Consider the following 13,247-nt stretch of genomic DNA (forward strand, 5'->3'; position numbering starts at 1 on the left):
AATAAAAGCATGCATCGCCGAGTATAGCAAGTGTTCTTTGCGCCTTTTCACCCGTCTTTGTCTTCCTAGTCTGCAATCAAAAGGCTTGAAAGTACTTAAGAGTTACTATGTTACGGACACGGAGAGTTAAAAAGTGTGTCAAGTGCACTACTTGGACCACACACCACAATCTGGCTTCCTTCTTATTCTCTCGCTCTTGCGTATTTCATATTCTATGTTGTATACTATAGTCTGCTTTCCAGTTACTTCCTATTCCTTTCCGTCCAAGATAAGAGGAAGTCAGCAGAAGCAGTAGGGAAGAGGCGCAATATGAGAAGAGTGAACGAAGCTGCAAGAGCGACCGGAAGAGAGGGACACAGTGTAGAAAGCAGAGTTCGCCTGCTTTGGGGTCCCAGCCTGGAGAGACGAGATTGTACAAGGATCCTGAAGCCTCGTCATCTGTCTCCACGCTTAAATTCCGAGGCGCGCTCCACCATTCTTTATTCTAAATGAATTTGTGGAAAGAGCACCTGTATACTGTGTCTGAGAAGGGGATCTCGGTAGGAGCATCTAAGCTCGCCACCAAAGAAAACTCCCAGGCGAAAAGCCTCGAGAATTCCAGAGCTGCCAGAACACATGTACCATTCTGAGCTGTTCTGTGATCCCGTGTAACTGAATTCAGGAACCGCCTTTTCTAAAAGAATTCAGAAGCAACATAAGAAAACCGCGGCGCTCTAAGTTCTTGGCCCGGCCCCCCCTCGAGTTAAACTAGAGTGGATCTCTAACAAAACAGATGATCCGGAGCTTGGAACTAGAAAGGCCAGACTAAATAAGATAAGGGTTTTGTCTTTGTAGTGATTTTGTTTGTTTGTCTTATTTTGAGACAAAGTCTTACTATTTATTATAGCTCGGGATGGCCCGAAGCTCGCGGCAATCTTTCTGCCTCAGCCTCTCAAGTGCTGCGTTTACAAGTCCACGCCACCAAGTCTGGAAAGTTGACATGGATCCCTGGTCAAACTTTTCCATTGTAATAGGCTTGGGAAAGGGCAAAAAGTCGCGTCAAGGATGGCGTGCCTTTCTGTTTCTTGCACTTTTTCGTGTGAAGTACTCCAGAAATAGCATAATGATAACCAAGTAAATACTCAGAAGTCTTAGGAAGTAACTGTTTCGCAGGTGGGCTCTGTGGCGCAATGGATAGCGCATTGGACTTCTAGCGTGGTTAAGAGATTCAAAGGTTGCGGGTTCGAGTCCCGCCAGAGTCGACGGTGTTTTGCCTGTCACAGGTAACCTAATGTTGCGGTTCATTCAGCACAAGATCCCGGGTACCTTTCTGATTTCTTATAACATTCTCCCAAATACCGCCGCCCTCACAGAGTGAGGGAAATATCAGGTCTAAGTGGCCCCTTTTAAAAGGCGTGTGGTTTATATTATTATATCATATAGTACAATTTTATTTTCTTTTACTGTTTGTTTACAATACATGTTTTCTACCTGCTCGAATTCCACACCTCCACCATGTCAACCCTAGGAAGTGTTCCTTGGCAACACAAAGATTTCATCTCAAAACTTAGTAAAAATTCAATTTGCTTTTATGCCTTTAATATACTGGGATTTAAAACAAGGATCTGTGAAATTTCTCCCACTATTCCAACTGAATAATAATACATGTTTCTTCATTCTAAAACACCACTTCCTTAATTCACTTCTGAAAATTATATATTATAATTTAATAAATATGTAACATAGAATATGTTAGATAATTCTAGGAATATGTATTATATAGATATTAAGTAGATCCATATATAAATACATATTGTCATCTCTCTCTCTTTGAATGCCTTAGTAAAGCATAATGTGTTCATTTACACATATGTGGGACCATTCTAAGCTTGAATGTTGTAATGTTTTTGCTATCTTTGCGCCCACAATGACCTCTTAAAGTTTTGACAATGCTAACGTCACAACAGCTAGTGTTGTAAATGATTTGCCTTTTCCTCTCTGCTGATAAAATCAGTGTGATTCCATGTCCCCAAATCAGTGTGACCCTTTTCTATTCCCCACCTCTGAAAGATCACAATCTTGATTTGCCCATTCCCCCAAGTCCTTTTTTTTAAAACTTTGTTTCATGTTTTTGACTTATTTACTTGCTTGTTTGTTTGTTTTATGAGGCAAAAGTCTCATGCTGTAGCTGTAGTTGACCTGGAACTACTATATAGACCAGGTTGGGCTCAGACTTGTGTTGATCCTTCTGCCTCTGCCTCCTGAGAGCTGCATTACAAGTGTGAGTACCAGCAGAATTTTCATCTATCTATCTATCTATCTATCTATCTATCTATCTATCTATCTATCATCTGCTAGAGAGATTGCTCAGCACCAGTTGCTCTCCCAGTGGACCTGTGTTCAATTTCCAGCACCCACATGGCTGCTCACAGCCATTTGTAACTCTAGTTCCAGAGGATCCAAGGCCCCCTCTTGGCCTCTTTGGGCACCAGACACATATGGTGTGCAGGTACACATTCAGGCAAAACATCCAAACACATAGTAAAATTTCAAAACTGTACCACAGGGATTAGCAATTACTTTGCTAATCTCACAGTGCATTTAATTTTAGTTTATCTCTGAAGATGTGACTTTGTAAGACTCTTAATTGATCCATTTCTTAGCTACATAATTTTCCCACTATCATTCTTCCTCATGGGGAATCATTATAATATACTAAATCTTGATATTTTGTAATCATGTACTCTAGTAGACTATGCAATCAACTTGCATATGCCTTCTTTTGCATTACATAAAGTATGTTATATAATTCAATGTCTAACTTTTTCTGTAGTCATTATTTATGTTTTCCTTTACATGCTGAACAATACCTTATGCTACATATATCTATGGTGGCTCACCTTTTGGTCACTTGAGAGAACCACAGGTACCCATATCACTCTGGGCACCTTTGTGTTTCCAGGTGATGTTAATGTTTATGTCAGTGTAGTAAGTAAATTCTTCATTGTGATTGGGCACATCCAGTTTATAAAGTGGTATAAAACGGGGTATAAGACAGATGGGAGAATAGATGGATTTGACTTTTCCCTTGATGCTTGAGCTGGGACATTTTCTCTTCTTTCTTCATTCCCTCTGTCTAAAGCACTGCACTAGTTTACCCTGGTCTCTAGTTTGCCAATGCCAGACCATTGGAGTTATTCATCTCCACAGCCACATAAGTTAGTTCTGTGTGTGTGTGTGCGAGAGAGAGAGAGAGAGAGAGAGAGAGAGAGAGAGAGAGAGAGAGAGAGAGAGAGGGAGGACCTCACTGTGTAGCCTTAGATGACTTGGAACTCACTATGTAGTCTAGCCTAGACTCAAACTTCACAGAGCTCCACCCACCTCTACCTCTTGAGTTCTGGGATTAAAGACATGTACCATCACACCCAGTCTTTCTTGCTTTTTCCTTAGGCATAAATTACCTATGATAAAATTAAAAAAAAATTATACAGGGTTTCTCTATGTATTAGCCCTGGATGTCCTGGAACTCACTCTGTAGGCCAGGCTGGCCTCGAACTCACAGACAAGACATCTGCCTGCCTCAGCCTCCTGAATGCTGGAATTAAATGTGTGCACCACCACCTCCTCGCAAAATTCAATTTCTAAATTATGCAGAAGAAGAGATTTAACAATATTGATTAATAATAAAGTAGAACCATTAAAGAAATATTGTAATAAAAATATGCAAATGTGTTCTCCTTCTCTCCTGTCTCTCAAGACAAGTATTAAACTGTTTGGATAATGTTTGGATAATGGTTTACTCTTTGGATAAACAAAAAGCATCAAATGGAGCTGTGGTCTTGTTGCTCCAGTACAGGTATTAGGCTGTTTGGGTGTGGTAGAACATGTCTTTAATCCAAGCTATTAAGGAGAAGCAGGTGGATCTCTGTGCAAAGAGGACAGGAGTTTAAAATACAGATTGCACTATGTGATAGGCTCTTCTCCCTCATCTACCTCAGATCTCTGGCAGGGACTCAAGGAGAAAACTCCTGGGATTCTGACTGCTCCAAAATAAAGTTGTAAAGTACTCAGAGTATCCTGCATGCAGAAATTGGTGCGAATCAAGATCTCCACATGACTGTTGGAGAACATCTGCCATCCCATCAAGATTTGTTTTTTGTTCTGGGAATAGAACCCAGAGCCTCATGTATTCTAAGCAAGTGATGTGCTCCTGACTTATAGGCTAAACCCAGAATTTATTTTACTCTAAAAGAACTTCCGAATAATCTTCACCAAAACAGCACAACAATAACAGAGAAAACAAATGAGACTTAAGAAGGATGAACAGAGAGGTGGAACAAATTATAAGCAATAGAACAAAACCGCAGATAACAGCTGGGCAATAGCTCCACATATCAGCCAGCTCTGCCAAAAATCAAATAGACCAGCTGGAAGAATAACATCTCCAAGCAAGAACGAAACGAGAGCTGATGCATTGTGCAGTTGGACTGATAAAGTGCAAAACTGTAACAAGTTGCCACCAAGAAACGTAAGTAAGCATATTGAGAACTTTCCTAGGGGTATAGTGACAGAGCCAGGAGGATCAGTTTGGGTTCAAGGATACAAAGTAGAATAACAACAAAAGAATGGATCTATTTACTAGGGTGCTATTTCCACTAGGAAGGTGCAGAATCAGGTGATGCTGTCAAAGAAAGCTCTCTCTGCCAGGTTCAGTCAACGAACTACTGGCATGAGTGTGGCGAGCACAGAAAAAAAAAAAATAAATTAACTGTGTCAGAAGTGGGATTCGAACCCACGCCTCCATTCGGAGACCAGAACCCTCAGAAGAGGAAGGGAAAGCTTGAGTCTGGCGCCTTAGACCACTCGGCCATCCTGACACACAGCATCAGAAGTAAAATAATCAATTGTTATGAAAACCGGGCAATTCCTGGACTGAAAGTTCTGACTATACTGAAAAGATTAAGCCAAAAGAAAGGTACCTGGACAGCCCCGCCGCAGGAGGGGCTCAAAGTTAGGATGCCCCAGGACCCTAGTGCCCGGCGCTAAGTTCTGCCTCATCGACCAGTAGCCCCTCCTCAGAATCGGTCTGAGAAGAACTGGGGGGAGGGGAAAAGAATATCATCAAAATATATTGTATGAAAAATTAAAGAAAAATTTAATGTAACAAAAAAATCATGTTAGCTATTGATTTTGTTTTCCTTACAAAGACATTTTCCTAAATGACGATTTAGATAACCTATAATGAATGTGTGTGTGTGTGTGTGTGTGTGTGTGTGTGTGTGTGTGTGTGTGACTTTAAATGGGGTTTGGGTAAACAGTCCAGTTTTTACCTTGTAGATAGCGGATATTATTGGGTTATTCTTCAGTCAATTTGGGTTTTGTCTAAGGTAGCTCTGGAAATCACAAGCTTTTTTGAATATAAACTTTAGACAGAGCTCGGCAGTGGTGGCCCACGCCTTTAATCCCTGCACACGGAGGGTAGAGGAAGGCGAATCTCCAAGTACAAGTCCAGTCTTTTCTCCAAAGTGAGTTCCAGAACAGCCAAGGCTATACAGAGAAATCCTGTCTGAAAACAAAAACCAAAACCTTCAGATAGGGCAGGGATGTATTCTAGATCCCTGTACAGGTTAAAGGGGACATGTAGATAACCGGTAGAAATACAGTCAAAGACAAAACAAAGACAAAACAAATTTTGAGACATAGGTTTATAATCGTAAGGCTTGGATAACGCCCATGGAGAAGGATAATGGCCAGTTCTAGCTCAAAAAAAAAAAAAAAAAAAAAAAAAAAAGTAAATTAGTGCTCAAGTTGTAGCTCTTCTCTGGCATGTGTGAGACCCTGGATTGCTCTGAAACCGAAAATAAATGAAAAGGCAGTGGGGAGTGGGGAGGAGAGGGTGGGAGTAGTAATGTAGTTTTGGGGAGCAAAATAATTAAAATTAATTTCCAGTATAAAGTTCATCTAAGACATTGCACTTTATTGTCTCATAGATTAGAGCCAGCTTTTCACTCGCACCCTTAGGAATCCGGAGGTGGAAACTGCTGTCTTACCGCTACCTTTGCCCGGCGCTCCCCTATCACCATGAAGGAGGACCGGGCTTCACCTGCTAGCGAATTCACAAGACTAATCCTGAAACAGGAAAGCCATGCAGGTTGTACTAATCAGATAATGTGTGGTGATCTGATTCAAAACTCTTTCAAAAATTCAGTTCATTTGGTGACTACAAGAAGCACCAAGGTCACCATCAATGGTGTCTCAAAACGAACACGCTCCCCGTCGGGGAATCGAACCCCGGTCTCCCGCGTGACAGGCGGGGATACTCACCACTATACTAACGAGGAAGACAGCTGAGAGTGTGGTGACATTAACAGAAATCCTAATGAAGGGTAGTTTCTTCCCTTTTTTTTTTTTTTTTTTTACTTCTTTTTCATTCCTTTTATTCTTTCTTTCTCCATTTCTCCTCTTCCCCATTTCCTCTCCCTCCCACCCCTCTTTGCAAATACAAAGATCTTCACCTGATGGGTATGGTTAAGACACGAATCCTTGTCTCAAGAAACAAAGACTAAAAGATAGTGTTGCGTGTGTAAATCTAATTAACAGCACCGAATAAATATTAAGAGCTTTAAAGTGCTTAAAAAAAAAAAAAAAAAAGATTGTGGGGCCAAGTAGCGAAAGCCAGTAATCCCAGCATTTCGTGGCCAGAGATATGTGGATCTCTGAGTTCTGGGACAGTTTAGTCTACATAGTATATTCCAGGCCAGCCAAGGCTACTTAGACCTTAGCTCCAATAGACGAAGCAAACAACAAATGATTGTGAGTGAGAAGAAAGGGATGTGGGGAAGAAGTGTGCTTGTGTACTGTTAAGGAAAGAAGATCTGGAGAAATGGTTTAACTGTTAAAAGCTAGGTTTACCACCCAAACACCAAGCTTGTCTTCAGAAAGGATAGGACAGGAGGACAAAAACCCAGCTCTCCTGTGAAGAGGTACTAATCCAGATGACTAACACAAGGAATTCACAACTTTCTGAAAATGTTAGAGTAACAGATTAGCTTCCTACTAAAAAAAGACAACACCAGCCTAATAATGGGAGAACGATATTACCATACTTATGGATAGAAAAAATTAATATCTCAAAGACACCATTTCCTCCCGTTACTAAATCTGTTCAGTATTGTTTCATTTAATTTTATTTTTCTCACTCTCTTTTATTTCATTTTTGTTTTTGTGAAGTCCTGTTCTCTATGTAGCTCTGGCTGCCCTGGAGCTTGCTATGGACCAGGCTGACCCACCTGCTTCTGCCTCCGGAGTGCTGGGATTAAAGGCATGTACCACCATATTCAGCTAGCCAATTAATTTACAAAGAATTTTTCTAAGACCTTAATAAACTGGTTGTAAATTGTTACTGCTTTGTTATATTATATTTTTTTATCATTAAAGTACATCATTCCAAGGATTAGCTACAGATAGTCCCCTCGAGAATTTTGTTGCCTTAAATTTTTTTCCTACAGGATCCCATGGAGTCATTCTCATTTCAACAGGAAGTAATCTTAAGAAAATGACGCCCCCTTTCCCTACTGTTGGCGTTAAGAGATACTATTCATCTACACAGGATGGTTTTAGTTGCTTAGGGTTGAGTATGAAAAATGATGATCAGACTCGATATCTCTTTTAGATAAGTATAGGGTATGGTTGGGAAGAGTATGGTTGAGATGGGACATAGGTAGATTAACTATCTTCTTGTGAGTTATCTTAGTAATTATTAGTTATATGCAACTTACATTGTTATAGATTCTTTTATGTTGTAACTTATGTAAAATTAAGTTTGTATTCCTTTCCCAGATAATAAGTATATTATATTTTGTCATATTGTGAAAGATCTTCTTTCAGTTTATGATTGTGCACAAATATCTTTATCATATTCTATGTATGTATACTTTTACATATGTTCAGGACATTTTGTATATTGATACAATTTAGGATTTTTTTTTTATCATGTTACACTATGCAGTTCTACCTCTGGTCAAAACATTTCAATTCTACCTCCATTTTAGAGATTTACATGTATATATGTATGTATTTATATTACTAAAATCATTGTCCTTGCTACATTACTTAGGGAATTTTCAACCATTTGTATAGCTATGTTCCTGAGTATTACAGATTTTCTTCACCCATGTTTCTTATACCCATGAGATTAGTCAACCATAGATGTTTGATCTTCAAACACTTCATAGACCTACAGACCATGGCATTTAAATCTTTTTATATTAGTACTCCATTGACATGAGACACTATTGCTCCTGACAGTAATGAGCTATTCCCAAGAGTATGTTGGGCACTGATGTCACTCCTTCTGGAGTCCATCCTCTCCTCGGCTAATGGCCTCTTGGGCAAAGAACTGCCCCCACCTCAACCACTGACTTTGGACATGCTGTCCTGCTTGCAGCAGACAAACATAGAAAACTGCTAAACTTTGCCACGTCAGTAAGACAGTCTTTCTACCTCCCTGCTTCTGTATTCCTCTGTCAGATACTCTAGACCTTAACCAAAACTGGTTGCCCTGATGTTGCTGTCCAGGTAGTCTGCTGTTTCTGTCTTCACTGTACCTTTTGGAAGCTGCTTGCCTGCACTTCCTGCCCACCCTAGTATAGTTATCTTCTTTCTTGGGTCTTTGATGAGCTTAAAGATTAGACTGTCACAATTATTGTTCTCTCTTCCTAGATTGAAATATTAGGTACAAAACTTAAACTTTTCAGCTTAGGATAACAACATAGAAATCTCTGTTATGCCTTCACTCTAGGAATGGATATGTATTTGCTCTTGTTGCCTCACTGACAATACGTCTTAAGTGTATATGTTCTTAATTTTCCTTTTCCTAGAGCATACTTGATATTTACTGTCTTTGTATATAGTTTTGTATCAAGCCTAAATCTTTTCTTTAGACTAAAAGGAGAATTGTAGTGAGTTACTCAACCTGCCTGCACCTGTTGCACTGACCACACTCATTGGGGGCATGGGGACAGGTGAGGTCATGAACTGGGGGGGACTAGGTCTGGGGTCCCAGACCCCAGTACTTCATAGCTGTGGGGAGGGGTGATCCCTAGACCTCTCTGTTCTCCTTTCCCCAATGTGGTCGACTTAAATACATCTCCTTCACCTTTCCATTTTTAGCGTGACTCTTTAAATTGACTTATTAAGAACAGGTGGCAGTACCTTACTTGGCACAGGTTATAACCCCCAAGTTCGATAAGGACCATGAAGTGACAAAGATGTTTTTTGGGATATCTGCCATGGGGGGGGTGGAGAAAAGAAAGAAAGAAGAAGAAAAAAGAAAAAAAGAGAAGAAAACAAAGGAAGAAAAAAAAAGAAAAAGAAAAAGAAGGAAGAAAAAAAGCCTCAAAACATTAGAATAATGTACATAGTGAAAGTGGCATGGACCGTATATTTTTCATTTCCTTTCTCTTACTCTCTCTCTCGTCGTTTTCTTTTCTTTTCTTTCTTTCTTTTCTTTTTCTTTTTTTCTTTTTTCTTTTTTCTTTTTTTTTTTTTTTTTTTTTGGTTTTGTTTTTTTTGAGACAGGGTTTCTCTGCGTAGCTTTGGCTGTCCCAGAAATCACTCTTTAGACTAGATCTGCCTGCTTTTCCCTCCCAAGTGCTGGGACATTTCTTTTTTAAAGACAGACATCGACCTCTGTAACCCCAACTAGCCTCCAGCTTGTGGAGGGCTTCCAGTCTTGGGCAGCTATGCCTGGCTGAACCTTATTATCTCAAGTGAAAAAGTATGAGACTGAAAATGAGCACAGTTAACTTGTGAATAGAGAATTTTGACCTAGTGTCGACAAGCTCCAGGAGGTGAGACACAAAGTGTTGAATCCCCAGCACCTTCCGTTTCTAAGTGACTTGGTCTGGCACTTTGCAAAGAGAGATATAAGCTCAAAGGCCAAGATGGGTCACTAGTCAATGTGTAGAATTCAGGGCGAGGAAGGAATTTCCAAACAAGCTTGGATGTTTTTCAACCAGTGATGGGAGATGTCATTCTGTAAATATGTTTCTCATACTGGTTAATGAATAAAGCACTGTTGGCCAATAGGAAAGCAAGATAGGCGGGACTAGGAGACAAGGAGGAAAGAGGAAGGAGTAGGGAGGAGTCAATAAGGAGAGATGGGAGAGAGCAGATGCCAGCCCTACTCTCCAGTAAGATGAGACCACGTGGAAGCACTTAGATTAATAGAAATGGGTTAATAATTAAGACAGAGCTAGCCCATAAGAAACTAGTACCTGGCCAACAGCATTATATCTAATACAGGGTCTCTGTGTGTTAAATGGGGCTGGCATGGCGTTGGGACCAGACCTGAGGCGGGGAGAAAACTACTCGAAACAAATCAGGGTTACCTAGGTCTTCACCCTCTCTCCAACTCTTGTCAAAGATGCCCAAATTTTCAGCACAGGAAATGAGCTTGTTCTAAATCATAATAAGGAAAGGCTTGTCAAATGTCTTAGATTAGATTCATGGTGGCCAGGAACTCATTGGAGTTTTACCTTATCTGTATTAGTATTTGTTAATTATGATAATAGGTTTCATTTTTATATTTTACATATGTATACAATATTCACTTCTCATAGCCTCCTCTTATCTCAAGAGACCTGCTGCCTGTGGAATTCCAGAAAGCAGCCCAGTATGCCCCGGAACCCAAAGATCGAAAGAACAGATCATCTGTCATCCTACAGTTAAACAAACACAACAAAAACCGAGAATCCTGCCTGTTATCTTGGATGCTGTAGGCCTAAGAATTGAGAAGGCCAATATCAGACCAAGGGACATTTGCTCCAGTGGCTTTGAGGTCGAACTCATTTTTCCTTGCTGACCCCTCCTTTTTAAGAAATTGTATGATGGTGGTTGGTGTTCAGTACTCATTGTTCCTGAGCAAAACTGTTTTCTCGCCTGAACAGGGACTTGAACCCTGGACCCTCAGATTAAAAGTCTGATGCTCTACCGACTGAGCTATCCAGGCTCTTAGCTATGGGATTTAAGAATTCATAATTTATATGTTTTGTTCCAAAAGTGTAGTTTTCACGTCCCGATAACTCAGCTTCATTTTGTCTGGAGTTCAAAACGTGTACTCGCTGCACAGTTATCAAGCCCTGTAGTATTTATGGCAGGGGTGGATGACCAATGCTAGAGTAGCATCCCTTCAGTGGAGCACTTAGGTTTCCCAGTTCTGCAGAGAGCGTTGAGGTGAGACGCACCTCTGAAGTCTGGAGACACGAAGAAGTGTGAGGCAAGATGAGGTCGTGGCGGGGGCAGGTGTTCCAGTCTCTTCGTCTTCTGGGCTCTCCTACTCCTTATCAGACGTGAAGCTTAACGCCGAAGCGATAACCAAGTTTTGGCGTGTTTGTTACATTTTTGATTTGGTTTTGGGTTAGGTTCTGGAGACCGAACTCAGTCAGGGCTTGGTGCAATCTTTGAAAATGAGCCTGAGCCATAGATAGCCTCGTCCGACCACAGCTCTGTAATTGTTCATAGACAGTGATAGACCCTGAAATACAGACAATGAACACCATGGTGTACTGTTTCCCAGCATGTTGTGCTTCTTTAAAATGTTGGAGATTTTGATAACATCCAGTTTTCTGATTCTTTGGTTTTACCTCCTTTTCTATCTATCGAATTCTTTGGTTCAGATAATGGCAAGGGAAGAAAAGAGCTTTAGCAGAGGATGGTTTCGATCCATCGACCTCTGGGTTATGGGCCCAGCACGCTTCCGCTGCGCCACTCTGCTGCACGAGTAGGCAAAGTAAATTGACAGATACTCTTCACCCATTCTAGCAATCTCCTGGAACTTTTATCTTTCAACTTGGGGGCAGCCTCATGTTTTCTTCCCTACAATGATTAAGATGTCTTTGCAATCTAGTTAAGAAAGGCGAATGCAAGCCCCCCCCCCGCCCTTTAAAAATGTGCACTTTATTTGTAATACATTTGGACTGATGAATTTAAAATACAGGTCCACCATCCTTCACACCGCCTCAGGTCTCAGACAGGTACGGGTCTTCAGGCATGCTCTTGTTCTTCCCACACATCCTGAAAGCCCGCTTCTAAACCTCTTCTCACCCTTACACATTGCTTTGCTTTGGGGAGTCCATGATTTGCAAATGCTGTCATGAATTTTCTTTCTCTTTCTCTTTCTCTTTCTCTTTCTCTTTCTCTTTCTCTTCCTCTTCCTCTTCCTCTTCCTCTTCCTCTTACCCTTCCTTCCTTCCTTCCTTTCTTTTCTCTCTCAATGTTAAAAGGATTCAGCCCAGGGTTAGGCAAATGCTCTACCACTGACTTCGTGTGAGTGTGCGTGTGTGTGTGTGTGCTCATATATGCTCATATGTACATTAAATAATTCCTTGTAGCCCGACTTGACCTCAAACTTGATATACAGCAGAAAAGAACTTTGAACTCCTGGTCCTCCAGCCACCTTCCCTCTTCTAGTGTTCTTAGAGGCCTATGCCATCATGGCCAGTCCTTTTAAAAATTTATATTGAGGCAGAGTCTAGCAAAATTTCCCAGGGTCTGCCTTGAACTGGAGCTCCTTCTGCCTCTGGGATTATAAATACGTGCCTAACCTCAACTTGTTCTCTTTGTTCATTTTGAGGGTCACTCTGTAGCCTAGGATTGAACTTTCAGGAATCGTCATGCTTCAGCCTACTGAATGATAAGGTTGCAGACAGTTAATTTGTTTTACTTTTAAACTTGGGTTTTATAGGCTAAATTAGAACAGTGGCATATGCACAGGGTGGTGGGTTAGTCAAAGCCTCAATCCCTGCTATGGGAGATGGAAACACAGAAGTCAGATTCCCCTGCCTGTCTGCAGTGCTAAAGCCTTCTAGAGCCTCTATGCCTAGAGGTTAGAGTTAGGAGCCAGCACTTCGTGGCGGAGTGCAGCACAGTGGCTTTTGGCCCGCTGGAGGTTGTTCTGCCTGGCAGTGGCAGGACAGGTCTCCTGATCCTCCACTTGTATATACTTATGCACTGGGGTTACAGGTGGTCATCGCCATGCCTGGATACAGGGGTGCATTGATCATCATGCCTGGATTAACAATTTCAACAGAGCTTTCCAGCTTTAAAACAAGTTCTACTTCATTTTTCTCTGGGTCTGGAGTGACACATCTGCTGTGCAGGGACTTTTCTTGCTTTTTAGTCCTCTTTCCTGAGCTTTTCAGCCAGCACCCCACCCCCCACCCCAACATGCTCTAGGCTCTCAGAGAGTGAGTGTGCTTACAGGTTTC

The 13,247-nt window shown here is 41.2% G+C and overlaps 5 non-coding genes across 5 annotated transcripts; 1 reads left to right on the forward strand and 4 right to left on the reverse strand.

Moving 5' to 3' along the window:
• Positions 1 to 1,155: 1,155 nt before the first annotated feature.
• On the forward strand, positions 1,156 to 1,241 carry Trnar-ucu (transfer RNA arginine (anticodon UCU)). Its single transcript is given in 2 exon segments — positions 1,156 to 1,192; positions 1,206 to 1,241. It is a non-coding gene; the product is annotated as a tRNA-Arg (tRNA).
• A 3,509-nt stretch (positions 1,242 to 4,750) lies between these two features.
• On the reverse strand, positions 4,751 to 4,856 carry Trnal-caa (transfer RNA leucine (anticodon CAA)). The gene is made up of 2 exons: positions 4,819 to 4,856; positions 4,751 to 4,796 (listed from the first exon to the last, which is right to left on the reverse strand). It is a non-coding gene; the product is annotated as a tRNA-Leu (tRNA).
• Positions 4,857 to 6,248: 1,392 nt separating this feature from the next.
• Positions 6,249 to 6,320, reverse strand: Trnad-guc (transfer RNA aspartic acid (anticodon GUC)). Its single transcript has one exon. It is a non-coding gene; the product is annotated as a tRNA-Asp (tRNA).
• A 4,597-nt stretch (positions 6,321 to 10,917) lies between these two features.
• Positions 10,918 to 10,990, reverse strand: Trnak-uuu (transfer RNA lysine (anticodon UUU)). The gene has a single exon. It is a non-coding gene; the product is annotated as a tRNA-Lys (tRNA).
• A 693-nt stretch (positions 10,991 to 11,683) lies between these two features.
• Positions 11,684 to 11,755, reverse strand: Trnam-cau (transfer RNA methionine (anticodon CAU)). Its single transcript has one exon. It is a non-coding gene; the product is annotated as a tRNA-Met (tRNA).
• Between the last annotated feature and the right edge of the window lie 1,492 nt (positions 11,756 to 13,247).

This window comes from Phodopus roborovskii, unplaced genomic scaffold, assembly GCF_943737965.1.
Source record: "Phodopus roborovskii unplaced genomic scaffold, PHOROB, whole genome shotgun sequence".
Classification (NCBI taxonomy): domain Eukaryota; kingdom Metazoa; phylum Chordata; class Mammalia; order Rodentia; family Cricetidae; genus Phodopus; species Phodopus roborovskii.